General features: G+C 43.6%; 1 protein-coding gene across 25 annotated transcripts in view; it reads left to right on the forward strand.

The window, feature by feature from the left end:
- MGA (MAX dimerization protein MGA) overlaps nt 1-15,036 on the forward strand; it is a 162,626-nt gene that overhangs the window by 49,486 nt on the left and 98,104 nt on the right. For 20 of the 25 annotated variants that reach the window (XM_073876835.1, XM_025883581.2, XM_073876844.1 and 17 more), the window contains exon 1: nt 12,013-12,121. The exons of 2 other annotated variants lie outside the window; for them this stretch is intronic. The gene's annotated coding sequence lies outside the window, so the exon portion shown is untranslated. Of the gene's footprint in view, nt 1-12,012; nt 12,122-12,160; nt 12,472-12,749; nt 12,768-15,036 lie in introns of those variants that run through there. 3 more of the 25 variants (XM_073876838.1, XM_073876836.1, XM_073876840.1) reach the window with 3 other exon arrangements.

Below are 15,036 nucleotides of genomic sequence, written 5' to 3' on the forward strand. Positions count from 1 at the left end.
TTATTTTTTAAATTTTTATTTATTTATTTTTTTGGCAAGATTTTTATTTATTTAACAGAGAGAGAGAGAGAGAGCACAAGTAGGCAGAGCGGCAGACAAAGGGAGAGGGAGAAGCAGGCTTCCCGCCAAGCAGGGAGCCCAATGTGGGGCTCGATCCCAGGACCCTGGGACTATGACCTGAGCTGAAAGCAGCCGCCCAACCCAACCGACAGCCACCCAGGCGCCCCTTATTCATTTTTTAAAAAATATTTATTTATTTTAGAGCGAGAGCACAAGCAGGGGGAGTGGTGGGAGGGGGTGGGGAGAAGCAGGCCCACTGCAGAGCAGGGACCCCGATGCGGGGCTCGATCCCAGGACCCCAGGATCATGACCTGAGCTGTAGGCAGCTGTTCAATCGACTGAGCCACCCAGGAGCCCCAACGTCATTTCTTTCAATTCTTCCAAATACATTGCTGATTTCCCAGTCTATATCTTCAGTGTGAGTCTTTCCAGAGCATTAGACCCTGGTATCCATTTAATTCCTGGTCATATGGGTGTCCTGTTGCACTAGTCTACTTTGTTCATGGGCTATTTATTTTTTACCGAAGTATAGTTGACACAATGTGACATTAGTTTCAGGTATGCAACATAGTGATTGGACAAATTTATACATTATGTTATGCTCACCACAAGTGTAGCTACCATCTGAATATATACTCTTTGCTATACCTTTTATTCTGGTGACTTATTCATTCCATAACTGGAAGGCTGTTCTCTCACTCTGCACTATTCTACTTTGTATTTTAAACTTACGAAACGGTGTATACTTTCTTGGAAACATTTTTTTGTTCTTCATCCTTTGACTCCTTGGTCATTAGGCCCTGTTGACTGATTGCTTATTCTTTGAGACATTTCTTTCCTCCTTAGCTTCTGTGATGTTATGCTCACCTATATTTCTCTTACCTCTGTGACATCTTCTCTTCCTCCTTCCTAGATTCTTCTTTTACTGCTTATCCTGTAAATGCCTATTTCCCCAGGGTTCTGACCTTAACCCTCTGATATCTGTCACTCTCTCTATATTTTTGGAAAACTTTTACAAATCCCTGGCTTCAGTTACTTCCTAAAACTTTGTATATAGCTAAAGTTCACACCTTTATCACCAAATGCCTGTTAGATGTTTCCACTCAGACCAGTGGTTCCTAAATACTTGGGGGATTACATATCCCTTTAAGAATCTGATTAAAGCTATATCCTTCTCCCCAGAGAAGTACATAGGTACACCAAATTTTGCATACCCTTTTGGGGTGTTCATGCCTCCCACCCAGAACCCCTCCATGGACTCCTTAGAGGTCTGTGATTTTGTATATTTGAGAGAGAGCACAAGTTGGGAGTAGGGGGTGGGGGAAGGGGAGAGGAAGAGGGGGAAGCAGACTCCCTGCTGAGCAAGGAGCCCCACTCGGGCTAGGACCCTGAGACCATAACCTGAGCCAAAGGCAGATACTTCATCGACTGAGCCACCCAGGTGCCCCCAAACATTTGGATTTAAAATGTTTTAAATTGAGTGCTTCTAAGTGCCAGATACTATAATAGGTGCTGAGGGTATAATGTAGAGTTTAAAAAGGTTACATTCCTAATTTATAGTCTAGTTTGTACTGTTGGTGGGATGAAGAAGAGAGATAAGACAATGAAAGAATTACACAAATAAATATAAAAATTAGACCTGTGGTAAATTCTAGTAAGGGCAGGTATGTGGTGTTTTGACAGCGTTATCATGGTCAGGAAGGTCAAGGATATAGAGTCAACAAGAACATTTTGTGATTGACTAGATGCAAGGGGCCCTATGAAGAAGAAATAGGTTTCAAGAATGAGTAGGTTTCTGATATGAGCAACTGTGTGCATACAGAGAGAAGTCTGATTGGTTTCTAGTTTCGTCATGGTCCACACCATTTTAAGCAGTGGCCACAGGTAATTTTCTTAAACCACATGAGTTTGCGTATGTCATATATCTTATTTTTTTTTAAAGATTTTATTTATTTATTTGACAGAGAGAGACACAGTGAGAGAGGGAACACAGCATGGGGAGTGGGAGAGGGAGAAGCAGGCTTCCCGCGGAGCAGGGAGCTGGATGCGGGGCTCGATCCCAGGACCCTGGGATCATGACCTGAGCCGAAGGCAGACACTTAACGACCGAGCCACCCGGGCGCCCCTGTCATATATCTTCTTATAATCCTTTGGATGGCTCTTCTTTTTCTACAAGATGAATTCCCAACTCTTGATTGCTAGCTGTATTGTATAATACGGTTCCCTTTGCCTTTTTTAGTCCTATAGCTTTGTTCCTCCACAGATCATGGGCATTTTTAATTGTAGCCATATTACAGTAATTGTGCTCCCTGAATGTGTTCCCTCTCTTGTTCCTTTGTCTTTACATAGGTTGCTTTCTCTTTGAAATGCTTTTCTTTTATACCCATCCTGCCTCTGCTCTTTGATACTTAGTAATTTCTACTCATTCTTCATTGTCTCTGAGAATTCTTTTTGGACTTCCTTAGTCTGATTTAGCTGCCCTTTGCTTGTGCTTCCATTGTACCCTGGGCAGAGAGCCCATCCTTACTAATAGGATTCCTTAGTTTTTGCTTCTTTATTGATTATTGGTTATATGATAATTGGTTGATAATTGATTGCAAGCTCTCGAGAGTGGGAATGTCTTGTCTTTGTGTTCCAAAATCTCTATGTGGTGAATGCTCAGTAAATGTTTGACTTGAGGAATTAAGGAATACTTTCTTCTTTTATATAGTGTGACTTTGTATAAATTGTTCTGTTTAGAATGCCTTCTTTGCTTTGTCAACTTCTAGACATCCTTTATTTAACACCAAGCCTTATTTGATACTTCAGTGACAGTTCCTCCTTCCATTGTGCTTCTATAGCTTTCCTTTTCTTTACCCTGGTAAATATTTGACAGTACAGAGTAGAGATTAAGTGCCCATCAGTAGATGAATGGATAAAGAAGATGTGGTGTATATATGTGTATCCAAAACACACACAACCCATATACACAAAGACACACCATGGCATATTAGTCAGCTATAAAAAAAGAATGAAATCTTGTAATTTACAATAACATGGGTGGACCCAGAGGGTATAATGCTGAGTGAAATAAGTGTCAGAGAAAGACAAATGCCATATGATTTCACTCATACCTGGAATTTAAGAACAAAACAAGCAGGAAAAAAAGAGACAAAAATGGACTCTTAATACAGAGAACAGACTGGTGGTTGCCAGAAGGGGGGATGGGTGAAATAGATAAAGGAGATTAAGAGTATATTTGTATTGATGAGCACTGAGAAATGTATAGAATTGTTGAGTCATTATATTGTACACCTGAAACTAATATAGCATTAATATAGTGTGTTAATTATACTTGAATAAAAAAATAAATGAGTGAATGTATATATATCATGAGCATCATGGAGTTGTAGATTGGATAAATATTACCTAAGTGTCTGATTCCATTTCACAGGGTAGGTTACTTCTGCATGGTACTAGTCTTACCTGTTGCATTGACTTGTACTTCATTGTTCTCTAAAGGCAGCCCTATCTCCAAATTCTGGATAATTTATTATAGTTCTTTGTTTAGTGACTATGTAGATGCTACCTGCAATGCCTCCTTTTCTCTCTTTGTTAATTTTATTTCTCCTTCATGACCCGGCTCAAAAGTCCACTCTTCTTTTGTAACCTTCCTAGATTACCTAAGTTGTATGTGTTCTACAGTGTTCCTAGAAGGCTTTTTCCAAACTGCCACCAACAGTATTGCAATGTGATCATCCGGTCTCTTTACTTAGAACTTGAACTTCATAAAGGGACTTAATTTTATCCATTCCTTAACCCTGGTTCATTGCCTAGTTGGTGCTTAACAAAGACTTATTGAACTGATTGTATCCTTATTTATTTTATTTGTGTTTAGATAACTCAGAGAATGTTGGGTGGAACTAGTCTTGGGATGAAAAATACTGTCCCTGTATGATCTCTACAATTTATAGTCTCTATATAGGTAATTTGGATAATGCACTGCATTCAGGTTGCTTGAGTAATCTTTATATTTTCTATTTCAGTACAGCTTTCTCCTCTCCTTTAACAGGTGTTCCCTGCCCTCCAGTGGTTAGATCATGGTTAACATTTTTAGTCAAGGTAAAGGTTTTAAGATCCTTTTTTTTTTTTTTTTTTTTAAAGATTTTATTTATTTATTTGAGAGAGAGAGAATGAGAGATAGAGAGCACGAGAGGGGAGAGGGTCAGAGGGAGAAGCAGACTCTCTGCTGAGCAGGGAGCCCGATGCGGGACTCGATCCCGGGACTCCAGGATCATGACCTGAGCCGAAGGCAGTCGCTTAACCAACTGAGCCACCCAGGCGCCCTTAAGATCCTTTTATGTTGTTTCTTTTTAAATCATATTTAAAATCCCATAGGTTAATTTTCAGATTAAAGAGTGCTGTCCCCCCCACCCCATTTTTCCCTTATGTCTGATATGCCTGAAGCCTAGCTTAATCTAAGTGTAGCTTGACCTGCCTCTTCTTTTGCCACAATGAGCTACCATGTGTCCCACAGTTTTTAAGTATGCAGTGATTAGTTGGGAGATTAACTCATTCTGACCTTGGTTCTTGGTTTCACTACATTGTTCTCACATAGCCCAATCAGGTTTCTAAGATTTTGCTACAATGCAAAAGCTATCATCTTGTTTTCAGAAACCTGCCTTCCCCCTCTCTCCCCAGCACATACTTGAAGTAGCTTGCTAATCATGTGGCTCTTCCTTAGACGGGACTGGAGTATCTTCTGTAGTCTAGTTTGGGGTATCTCCTGGCTAACATCTTTTCTCCTGTATTGTTATTGATGAGGAGAGGCTGACTCTTGATTTCTTGGCAAGGTGACTTATACACTGCCTTTTGTGTGTTATTTTTTTTTTCAGAAACCAAGTCTTAGCTATCTAGGGAGCCTTGCTATATATATGGCTAGCCGTTATTTCTAAATACCTGCTGCAAAGTTTTGTTCTGTTTTCTTTTCGTAAAGATTTTATTTATTTGACAGAGAGAGCACGCACAAGCAGGGGGAGTGGCAGAGGGAGAGGGAGAAGCAGGCTTCCCACTGAGCAGGGAGCCCAATGCGGGGCTTGATCCCAGGACCCTGGGATCATGACCTGAGCCAAAGGCAGATGATTAACCACTGAGCCACCCAGGTACCCCGCTGCTGCCACGTTTTCAATAGTATATCATGAAATAAGGACAATGTAGTGAATTTTTCATCTATCTAAATGTATTCAAAATAAAAGACTATTACTCGTTATGAGATGTGTTCTCCCTAGATTTTTGGTCTTAAAATATCCATTATTATTGTTAAAAGATTTATTTATTTGAGAGAGAGAGAGCGCGAGCGAGCAGGGTGGGGGGGGCAGAGGGAGAGAGTGACAAGCAGAGGGGCCTGACATGGGGCTTGATCCCAGGACCCTGAGATTATGACCTGAGCCAAAATTAAGAGTTGGATGCTTAACTGATTGAGCCACCCAGGAGCCCCTAAGATATCCGTCATTTTAAGAAAGAATGGTAATAGTAGGTGGCATACTTTGTAATATAAAACTTTGTTTTGTTTTCTTTTCTTTGGTTCTCGGTTTCACTACATTGTTCTCACATAGCCTTATCAAGTTTCTAAGATTTTGCTACAGTGCAAAGCTATCATCTTGTTTTCAGAAACCTGCCTTATGATGGTCAACTAAATTTTACTGATCTGTAATGTCTAGTAGTTTAGGAACTGCTGTGTTGACTGTCACTCATTTTCATGAAGCATTGTGGTACTTCATCTAAAGTAAGCATGACTTCTTTCATATGCATTTGTGGACAATTTCTCCGTGTATTTTTCTGTTAGAGGCTTCTTGATTTTTGCCTGATTCTAGCCTTGAAGGTTACTTGAATGTCTCCCAGTCCTCCTCTTTGGCCAGTAGTTCTACTTTCTTTTTATACGTTCTCACCTGTGTTTTAAATCTCTGTGCAGCTCTAGGCTTAGTTAGGTAAATTTCTTTTTTTAAAGATTTTATTTATTTATTAGAGAGAGAGAGAGCACAAGCAGCGGGAGTGGCAGGCAGAGGGAGAAGCAGGCTCCTCGCTGAGCAAGGAGCCTGATGTGGGACTCGATCCCGGGACCCTGGGATCATGACCTGAGCTGAAGGCAGATGCTTAACAGACTAAGCCACCCAGGTGTCCCAGTTAGGTAAATTTCTTCCTGTTTTTTCTTTTATGCTTTTCCAGATAAGGTGTTTCTTTTAAGGACTCAGTAGTACATTGACAACTTTCATTGTTTATGTTTCTTTTAGACCTGTTCTTTTCTTTTTTTGAAAATTTTTTTAAGATTTTATTTATTTATTTGAGAGAGAGAGAATGAGAATTAGCACGAGAGGGAAGAGGGTCAGAGGGAGAAGCAGACTCCCTGCCGAGCAGGGAGCCCGATGTGGGACTCGATCCCGGGACTCCAGGATCATGACCTGAGCCGAAGGCAGTCGCTTAACCAACTGAGCCACCCAGGCGCCCCTAGACCTGTTTTTTTTAATTTTGTAATTCATCTGAAACTAGCTTTTAAAACTTCATTTATGTTACTGATTTCTGACATTTTTTTTGAGGTCTTAGTAAAACAAACAAAACAAACCGTTACTAAGGTATCCTTTAATTCTGAAGATATTTACTGATTTTTTTCTTGTAGATGAGTATATGCAGATGGCAGTCTTCATTACAACTTGTTGCTTTTATTACCAGATGGTAAATTATAGAATCATAATATTTCTTTTTTTTTTAAATGTTTCTTTCTTTTTTTTTTTTTTTAAAGATTTTATTTATTCATGAGAGACGGGGGCGGGGAGAGAGAGAGAGAGAGAGGCAGAGGGAGAAGCAGGCTTCCCGCCAAGCAGGGAGCCCGATGCGGGACTTGATCCCAGGACCCTGGGATCAGGACCTGAGCCGAAGGCAGACGCTGAACCATCTGAGCCACCCAGGCGCCTTGAATCATAATATTTCTTACAATGCAAAGAATCTGTTTGCCTTTGTTGATCTGCTAAGTAATATTCAGTTGAAAGTCATTCAGGCAAAAAGCAGTCAATAAGTAATTAGACTTTCCTAGGAAAATATTTTTTTTTTAAAGATTTTATTTACTTAATTGATAGAGAGAGAGAGAGACAGCGAGAGCAGGGGGAGTGGGAGAGGGAGAAGCAGGCCTCCCGTGGAGCAGGGAGCCCGGTGTGGGGCTTGATCCCAGGACCCCGAGATCATGACCCGAGCTGAAGGCAGACGCCAAACGACTGAGCCACCCAGGCGACCCTCCTAGGAAAATATTCTTCTCTCTTCAAGTATCTGTCAATAATATGTATCCATTTCTCTAAGGAGAAGTAATTTGTGATGAGAGTCAGTGGTACTAGTTTTTTCTAATTAAAACTGCACCTCTTTGGCAAACATTGGTCAAAGCAGAATGCTTATTTGCATTTGAAACATGAGTGTGGTTAAATGTATAATGATCCTGTTTTCCAAATCCCTAATTGTTGACAGTAAATCAGTATTTGATATTTGGACTTGCCTGGAAAACTGGGACCTATGGTTTCATAATCAGTTATTCAACAGATAGTATGTATTTGCTCTGTTCCAGACATGTGGTAGGCACTGGAATAGAGTGGAGCTAACAGTCTAGTGGGCAAGACATTAATACATAGTTTTACAAATAGAGTTGTGGGGGCGTCTGAATGGCTCAGTCAGTTAAGCAGCTGCCTTTGGCTCAGGTCATGATCCTGGGGTCTGGGGATCCAGCCCCACATCAGGCTCCCTGCTCAATGGGGAGCCTGCTTCTCTCTCTCTCTCTCTCTCCCCCTCCCCCCACTGATTCTCTCTCTCACTCTTTCTTTTTTTCTTTTTTTTTTTTCCTCTCACTCTTTCTCAAATAAATAAATAAAATCTTAAAACAAATACAGAGTTGTGGTAGGTGCTATAAAGAAATACAGGGCACTATGAGAGCATATTATGAGGAGACCTCATCTGATCCTTGGGGGTTAAAAAATGTTTCTTGAGGAAGTGACATAAGCTTACGCATGAAGGGTGGGTGAATAGCAGTTAGGTTTGAGCCCTCTGGGAAGATCTTAGCAAAGGGTAAGGAACATGATTATGTGGGCTTGAGATAGGAGGCAGCAAGAGGGAATGATATTTCTTAATGAACATTGATAACATTCTGTCACATTTACGTCCTCTTTTTCCATCTTCACCTCTCAACATTTTAAAACATGCTTTTAATCATATTACTATGCTGGTTAAGAAACTTTTAGAGCTCCTCTTTGAGTAGATTTTTGGCTTCATGAAGGTAGGACTTTTTGCCACTTTTAATTCCTTACCTTAGTTCATGTTTTACATATTGGAGCTAGTCATACTTTGCCCCTAGATAGGGGTTGGTTTTAGTTGCAGTACTAAATGGTAGGCAAGAATGCAGTTGTGTATAAGATAGTATGATTCCCTCTTTTTTTCCAACTGCCTAGCACACAAGTTTATTGCACTATAGTGAAGGAGTTGGTTTTTTGTTTTTTTTTTGGTAAAAAGCCTGTTTTGTAACCTAGTCTGTATGTAGCTCTTATTCTAAGAATGGTTTTTATTGTGTTGACTTAAGAATACTGTAAATAAGGCCATAAGCCCGGGGATTTTGGGGGGTGTGTGGTGATGGCTTTGTCTAAAGATTTAAGATGATGAAGACCAAAGATTTTAATCACTTGAGAGAGGTATGTCACTACTGTAGATATTGGAACTGAGTAGGTGGGATCTGAGTAGATTGGATAAGGAATATAGTTTGTTTTGTTGGTGGATTCTGTTAAGTTGTGCCAACTTTCAGAATTCTAGTGTAGACATCTGAACAGTGAAAGAAGTGCCAGTCTTTGCCCTATCCTCAGCACATACAAGGCATTCAAATATTGAATAGGAAAAAGTGTGCATGTAGGTGGAATAGGGACTATGTGTTTATAGAGCAGTCTTGGATCAAAATTGTGTTTATATTTCATGCATTCTCTATCCCTACCTCTCTTTTTTTTATTTTTTTATTTTTTAATTTAATTTAATTTTTTTTTAAAGATTTTATTTATTTATTTGACAGAGACAGCGAGAGCGGGAACACAAGCAGGGGGAGTGGGAGAGGGAGAAGCAGGCTTCCCGCGGAGCAGGGAGCCCGATGCGGGGCTCGATCCCAGGACCCTGGGATCATGACCTGAGCCGAAGGCGGACGCTTAACGACTGAGCCACCCAGGCGCCCTCTCTTTTTTTTTTTAAGATTTTTATTTATTTATTTGACAGACACAGCAAGAGAGGGAACACAAGTAGGGGAGAGGGACAAGCAGGTTTCCTGCTGAGCAGGGAGTCTGATGCAGGGCTTGATCCCAGGACCCCGGGTTCATGACCTGAGCTGAAGGCAGACGCTTAACGACTGAACCACCCAGGCACCCCTCACCTTTCTTAAATTTAGTAAAATATCTTTGAAAGCTCAAACAAGGGAAACCAAGGGAAAGATTTTTATGTTAGGCTGATGAGCAGGGGTTAGCTATGCTAACTGCAACGAGAGAATTTTTTTCTTTTTCTTTTTTTTTAAGATTAAGAGAGTGAGAGCGCATGTACGCATGAGCAGGGGGAGGAGCAGAGGGAGAGGGAGATAATCTCCAAGCGACTCCACGCTGAACCAGAGCCCTACTTGGGCTCCATCCCAGGACCCGGAGATCATGACCTGAGCTGAAACCAGGAGTCGGATACCTAACGGACTGAGCCACCGAGGCGCCTCTGAAATGAGAGAATTCTAATAGCTAGGTGAAATGCAGGAGTGTCAGCTTTAGCAGTTAGCTTGGCGTTTTAAAAACTTGGGTTATATAAGGATGCCTTTTATTTATTTTTAAACTATTTTAGAGAAAGCAAGATGGGGGAGGGGCCAAGGGAGGGAGAGAGAGAATCTCAAGCAGACTCTGTGTTGAACACAGAGCCAGATTTGGGGCTCGAACTCACCATCCTGAGATCATGACTTGAGTGGAAATCAAGAGTCCCACACTTAACCAACTGTGCCACCCAGGTGCCCCTGGTGGTGGTTCTAAAAGATCTGGCATTTCATGTTTGCTTGGTGTAGGGGAAGAGTAGCAAAAGAAAATCTCCACTCTCCCTGTCCTCCAAGGTGTCCTCTGAGATTCTCCAATGAGAGATTTTATGTTAACTTGTCTCGTTTGGGATGCAGCTACCACTCAGTATGGTTGTTAACCAGTCATCAGTCATTTACTCTTAGAATGATGCTTTAATGCTAGGTCAACACATTTCTGTTTTTATTTTTGTATGAGGAAACCTTAGACCCTTGAGAAGAAAGCATTCTTGGAAGAGGTGGGAGATTTTGACAAGGCAGGAAAAGAGGTTTTTGGGGTCAGGGAAGAGGAAGAAGGTGTTAAACTGGTGTTTTGGGGCACCTGGGTGGCTCAGTCAGTTGGGCATCTGCCTTTGGCTCAGGTCATGATCCCAGGGTCCTGGGATCGAGTCCCACATTGGGTTCCCTGCTCAGTGGGAGCCTGCTTCTCCCTCTCCTCCCTGCTTGTGCTCTGTCACTGTCTCTCTCTTTCGAAAATAAATAAAATCTTAAAAAAAAAAACAACTGGTGTTTTGTCAGTTTTGCCTAGGATTTTGGGTATTATTCATTTGTTGCACTTGTGATGCTCTTGTTGACAGTGCCTGCTTGGGGGTTTCAGAGCAACTTCAGAAGTCTAATCTTTAGCCTAACATTTTCCAGTCCATACTAATTCCAGAAGTTTCTTCCCGTGGTGTGGCAGAGGAAGAGCAGAACGGAGGGAAACGAGACCCTTCTTCCTAATATCCCATCCAGCTCTGGTCAATTCTGTTGGATAAGCCTCTTCCTCTTGGCTCCTTTCTTTCAACCCCCTCATTCTCCTTCTTCATAGTGTTTTGTATTAGGTCACCTAGCAATTAATACTTCTCAGTACTTGCTAATTCTTTTAAGAGTGAAAGAATACACTTTGGAAACATGGACCACAATTTCTGCTCTTTCTATTTTGCCTCTTCTTTCTCATTTTAAACAACTCTCCCTTTTTACTACTTGAGTGTTAGCAGCTCAGAAGAAGGAGCAACTGGTAAGGGGTAGGGAAGAATAATAATTTTTGATGTTTGGGAGAAATACTGTTCGTTAACTTGTTCAGCAACTGCCTGACATAATATTCAGCAATTTTTTCTTTGCACTTCATAGGTTAAATATCTTGAACAAACAAAAATTCAAAACACAGGATCAAGGTATTAAAGCTTAGATAATACTCCGTCGTGCAAAAAATTCTTGTTTCCACGGTTTACTGTCTTATTAGGACATCTTTCATCTTTGTCAGGCAAATTAGTGGCAACTCTTCTACCCTCCCTACTTGGTAGTGGAGTTTTCGGTCTCCTTCCTACTTTCCTAGTGTTCTTCGATCGTGGATGTTGCAGACTCGAGCACCCGTCTCTCAAAGTCTTTTCTTCAAGGTTTCCCGACGGTCTGGCGCTATCCAAACCTACATCACCTTGGGGAGAAGATCTCGGATTCATTTGACGAGCTGGTGAAGCCCCCGGGGCTGTGGAGCCAGATGTGGGTGGGACTGGGTGCGGCAGGGGCGGGGCCGCTGAGAAGCCTGAGGGGAACGGTGCAGGGCACAGTTGAGAAAGCCTTCGGGCAAAGGTTTCACAGTTTTCACGAAGCCTTCGTGTGAGAGGCTGAGGGAATTGGGGTGCCTTCTTCCTCCCTCGCCGTTCTTGATTCTGGAAGCTTCATTAGGCTTTTATCGGTTTCTTGGACCCGGAAAAGCAGCGGCTTGAGCTCCAGGGGCGGGTCCCAAGGGTCTTGTCGCTGCTCCCGGGCCGTTTGGCCTCCTGATGTTGGGGGAGGGGCGAGGGAGGTGCTGCTCGCGCCTCCTTTTGCGCTTGCGCGGCGGACTCTGAGCGGGTAGGAGCGCGTGCGCGGTGACGTGGACGTCCGGTGCGCGCGCAGGCTCTTCAGCTGGAGCGGACACACGGTGTGCGAACCGAACAGAATAACCCGCCCCCAGCGGGATGTGAAGGACTCCGGGTGAGGCCGACCACGCCCCGCACGGTAACTCTCGGGCCTGGGTGGAGGGCGTCGCTTTAGTACTGGCCCGATTAGAGGTTTTTGAGAGTTTGAAGTGCTTGTGGATTTGAACAGCGTGAGAAGCGTTCTGCTGTGCGATCTTCGCACGCCCCGGCCAGGCCGGGCCTTGCGCGGGGCTGCCTTTGGCGCGCGCCTGTGGCCCCCTGAGCGAGGCTGCGCATGTCACCTCGCGCGCGTCCCCGGCCTCACTTCCGCGTCGCGCAGCGAACTAACTGGGAACATCGACGCCAGAGGGAGAAGCCACGAGGCGGGCGGGGTGAGAAGCGCCCTTGGCGCGGCCCTGCCCTCGCGTGCGTGGGGTGCCGCACCGCATGGTACGATCCGCGTGATGACTTTCAGCACGGCCCGGGGCTTTAGGTCGAGAGCTGTGCTTGTGCGCTTTGCATTTTAGAGCTCAGGTCTCGGGGTTCCAAAACTCTGAGGGAAACGGTGCTGACGTCGCTTTTTAAGGAGCTGTGTGTAGCGTTTTGACACCTGTGTAAACGTCTCTTTTAGCATGTAATTTCCGGGCAAGTTGTTTGAGGCAGGACCGTGTGTGAGTTTAATAAAGGGGGGCGAGGAAGTGAGCCGTACAGGAGTGGGAACTTGGTAAACAAAGGACCGGTGGCTAGTAAGTGCAGAAATGAGGGCGGGGAAAACAGGTGGGAAGAGCAGGTGTTATTTTCTGTTTTCCTCTGTGGGCAGCCTTTGGCTAGTTCTCTGTTTATGAGGTTTCCCTCGTCTGTTAAATTGTCAAGTAGGTCTCTGACCTCAGTGGTAGGTGCGTCTGGGATATAACTAAATTTATTCGAACACCAGTAACCAGAGTTGAGGGATCTATGTGCGAAGAGTATGGAGAAGTTAAGAGATCGTTTCAAACTGGGTTGAGAGTGGAAAGTGGTAATGTCTTCTTGTGAAGATTTTTGCTTTGCTTTTGGAACCCTGGGGATGCCTCCTCCTGGGGAGGGTGCAAACCGGGAGGGGTGAAAGAGGTCTTAAAAGAGGGGTGACTGATGGCAGAACAACGTGAGTGACCAAAGTACAGCTTTCTCTCAGAGAAGACCACCCTCAGGGTTCGCGTCGCTGGAGCAGACACGTGGATCAAGAGAACTCTCGAGCCCACCCGCGCGCCCCCGGTGGGTGATGTGAAGGTTCTCAGGCTTCTGCGGCGTAATCGCTGGCAAATACTGCCTGCTCTCCTCCTTTTTGGGCACGACGCCGCGGCTAGGCTGCAGGGAAAGTGCCTGGAGGCGGCGTGACGATTGCTGGGAAGGGGGCTGGCCCGAGAGGGCCGGGTGGCTAGGTCTGTAGTCTCCACGGTAACAGAATGCGACTGGATCCCGCCGAGCGTTCGGCAGGTTCCGGCCGACGGCACGTGATCTGTCGGGACTCCTCTTCTCCGGAAGAGCTTTCCTTGCGGCATTTTTTCACGTGGTTGTCGGCCAGCTAGCCTCTGCAGTTAAAAAGCGGTGATTTTGGGCCCTTGATAGTCGACGGCGACTGCTCTTCCCGGGGACTCATAGGAACTAGCAGGAGGCCTTTTCGCTTACAAGGATATGGGATCAGTGCGGGTGCTTCTTGCTTCCATATGGTTATGTTTCCAGTGGTTGTGTGCGTAGAGTGGGTTGAGTTCACCTAACAAAAAACACATGCTTAGGACTTGAGGAAATTCAGTGCCCTGGGTGCTTTGCCATACTTATTCTAGGGTAGAGTGGCTGTTTGATTACTGTCTGTTTCTGCCATAAAAGTTAGTTCTTCAAATTCTTCTGTGCAACTACTGGGACCTGAGAGCTTGATTATCTCAAGTTGTAGTTAAGGGACCATTCCTAGGAATAGAAAATGTTCCTGGAGTTAGTATTAACTAGTGCTATCTGGGACGAGAAAGGATGGGGCTTAATATCTTACGCAAATGCAGTTCTGTGCCTTAAAACCTAACGTATTTCAGGTAGTATTTTGAGATTTACTTTACAGGATTGTGGTGATTATAAAATGCTCAGGATGTTGTCTGGTCTAAAGTAAGTGCTTACTAATAGCATGTATCACTTAATTATGAAAATCAACCAAATGATTAAGAATTGGGTGTTTGGCTGTTTTACTGTTTTTGCCGCCATTTGCTGTCATGTTTTCTGATTATATACACATTCTGTTTTTCTTTTTTTAAAAAAATATTTTTAATTAATTTAATTGACAGCGCACACAGCAGGGGGAGGGGCAGAGGGAAAGGGAGCCCTGACGCGGGGCTCGATACCAGAACTGGGATCATGACCTGAGCCGAAGGCAGACGCTTAACTAAGTCTGAGCCACCCAGGTGCCCCCCAGATTCTGTTTTTCTTAAGATTTTTTGAATTTCTGGGCCCATTGTATATTGGTAAATACCGACACTCGAATGAACTCATTCTCTTAAAATTGTGTTTCAGAAACTTAATTTAACTTAAACCATATTTTTGTAGTGAGTTTTTATTTTTTGTAGTGAATGATTATATTAAGGAACAAACTAACATCTTGGTGCCTACCATACCATAATGCATTTGTGATATGAAAGGTTACCGTTATTTTTTGCAACTTTGGAAACATTCAGAATAGGTTGACCAGCGTATGAATATTTTGTGTTTGTTTATTTTTTAAAAGATTTTATTTATTTGACAGAGAAAGACATAGCGAGAGAGGGAACACAAGCAGGGAGAGTGGGAGAGGGAGAAGCAGGCTTCCCACGGAGCAGGGAGCCTGATGTGGGGCTCGATCCCAGGACCCTGGGATCATGACCTGAGCCGAAGGCAGAAGCTTAACGACTGAGCCACCCAGGCGCCCCGTATTTTGTGTTTTTAAAGTAGTTATTTTGATTGGGCGCTTTTTTGGAGGGGGAAGTTGGGGGGGCAGGGAGCAGTACATGAATCATTGAA

Source organism: Callorhinus ursinus, unplaced genomic scaffold, assembly GCF_003265705.2.
Source record: "Callorhinus ursinus isolate GAN/ISIS: 27379988/994484 unplaced genomic scaffold, GSC_fseal_2.0 scaffold25, whole genome shotgun sequence".
Taxonomy (NCBI): domain Eukaryota; kingdom Metazoa; phylum Chordata; class Mammalia; order Carnivora; family Otariidae; genus Callorhinus; species Callorhinus ursinus.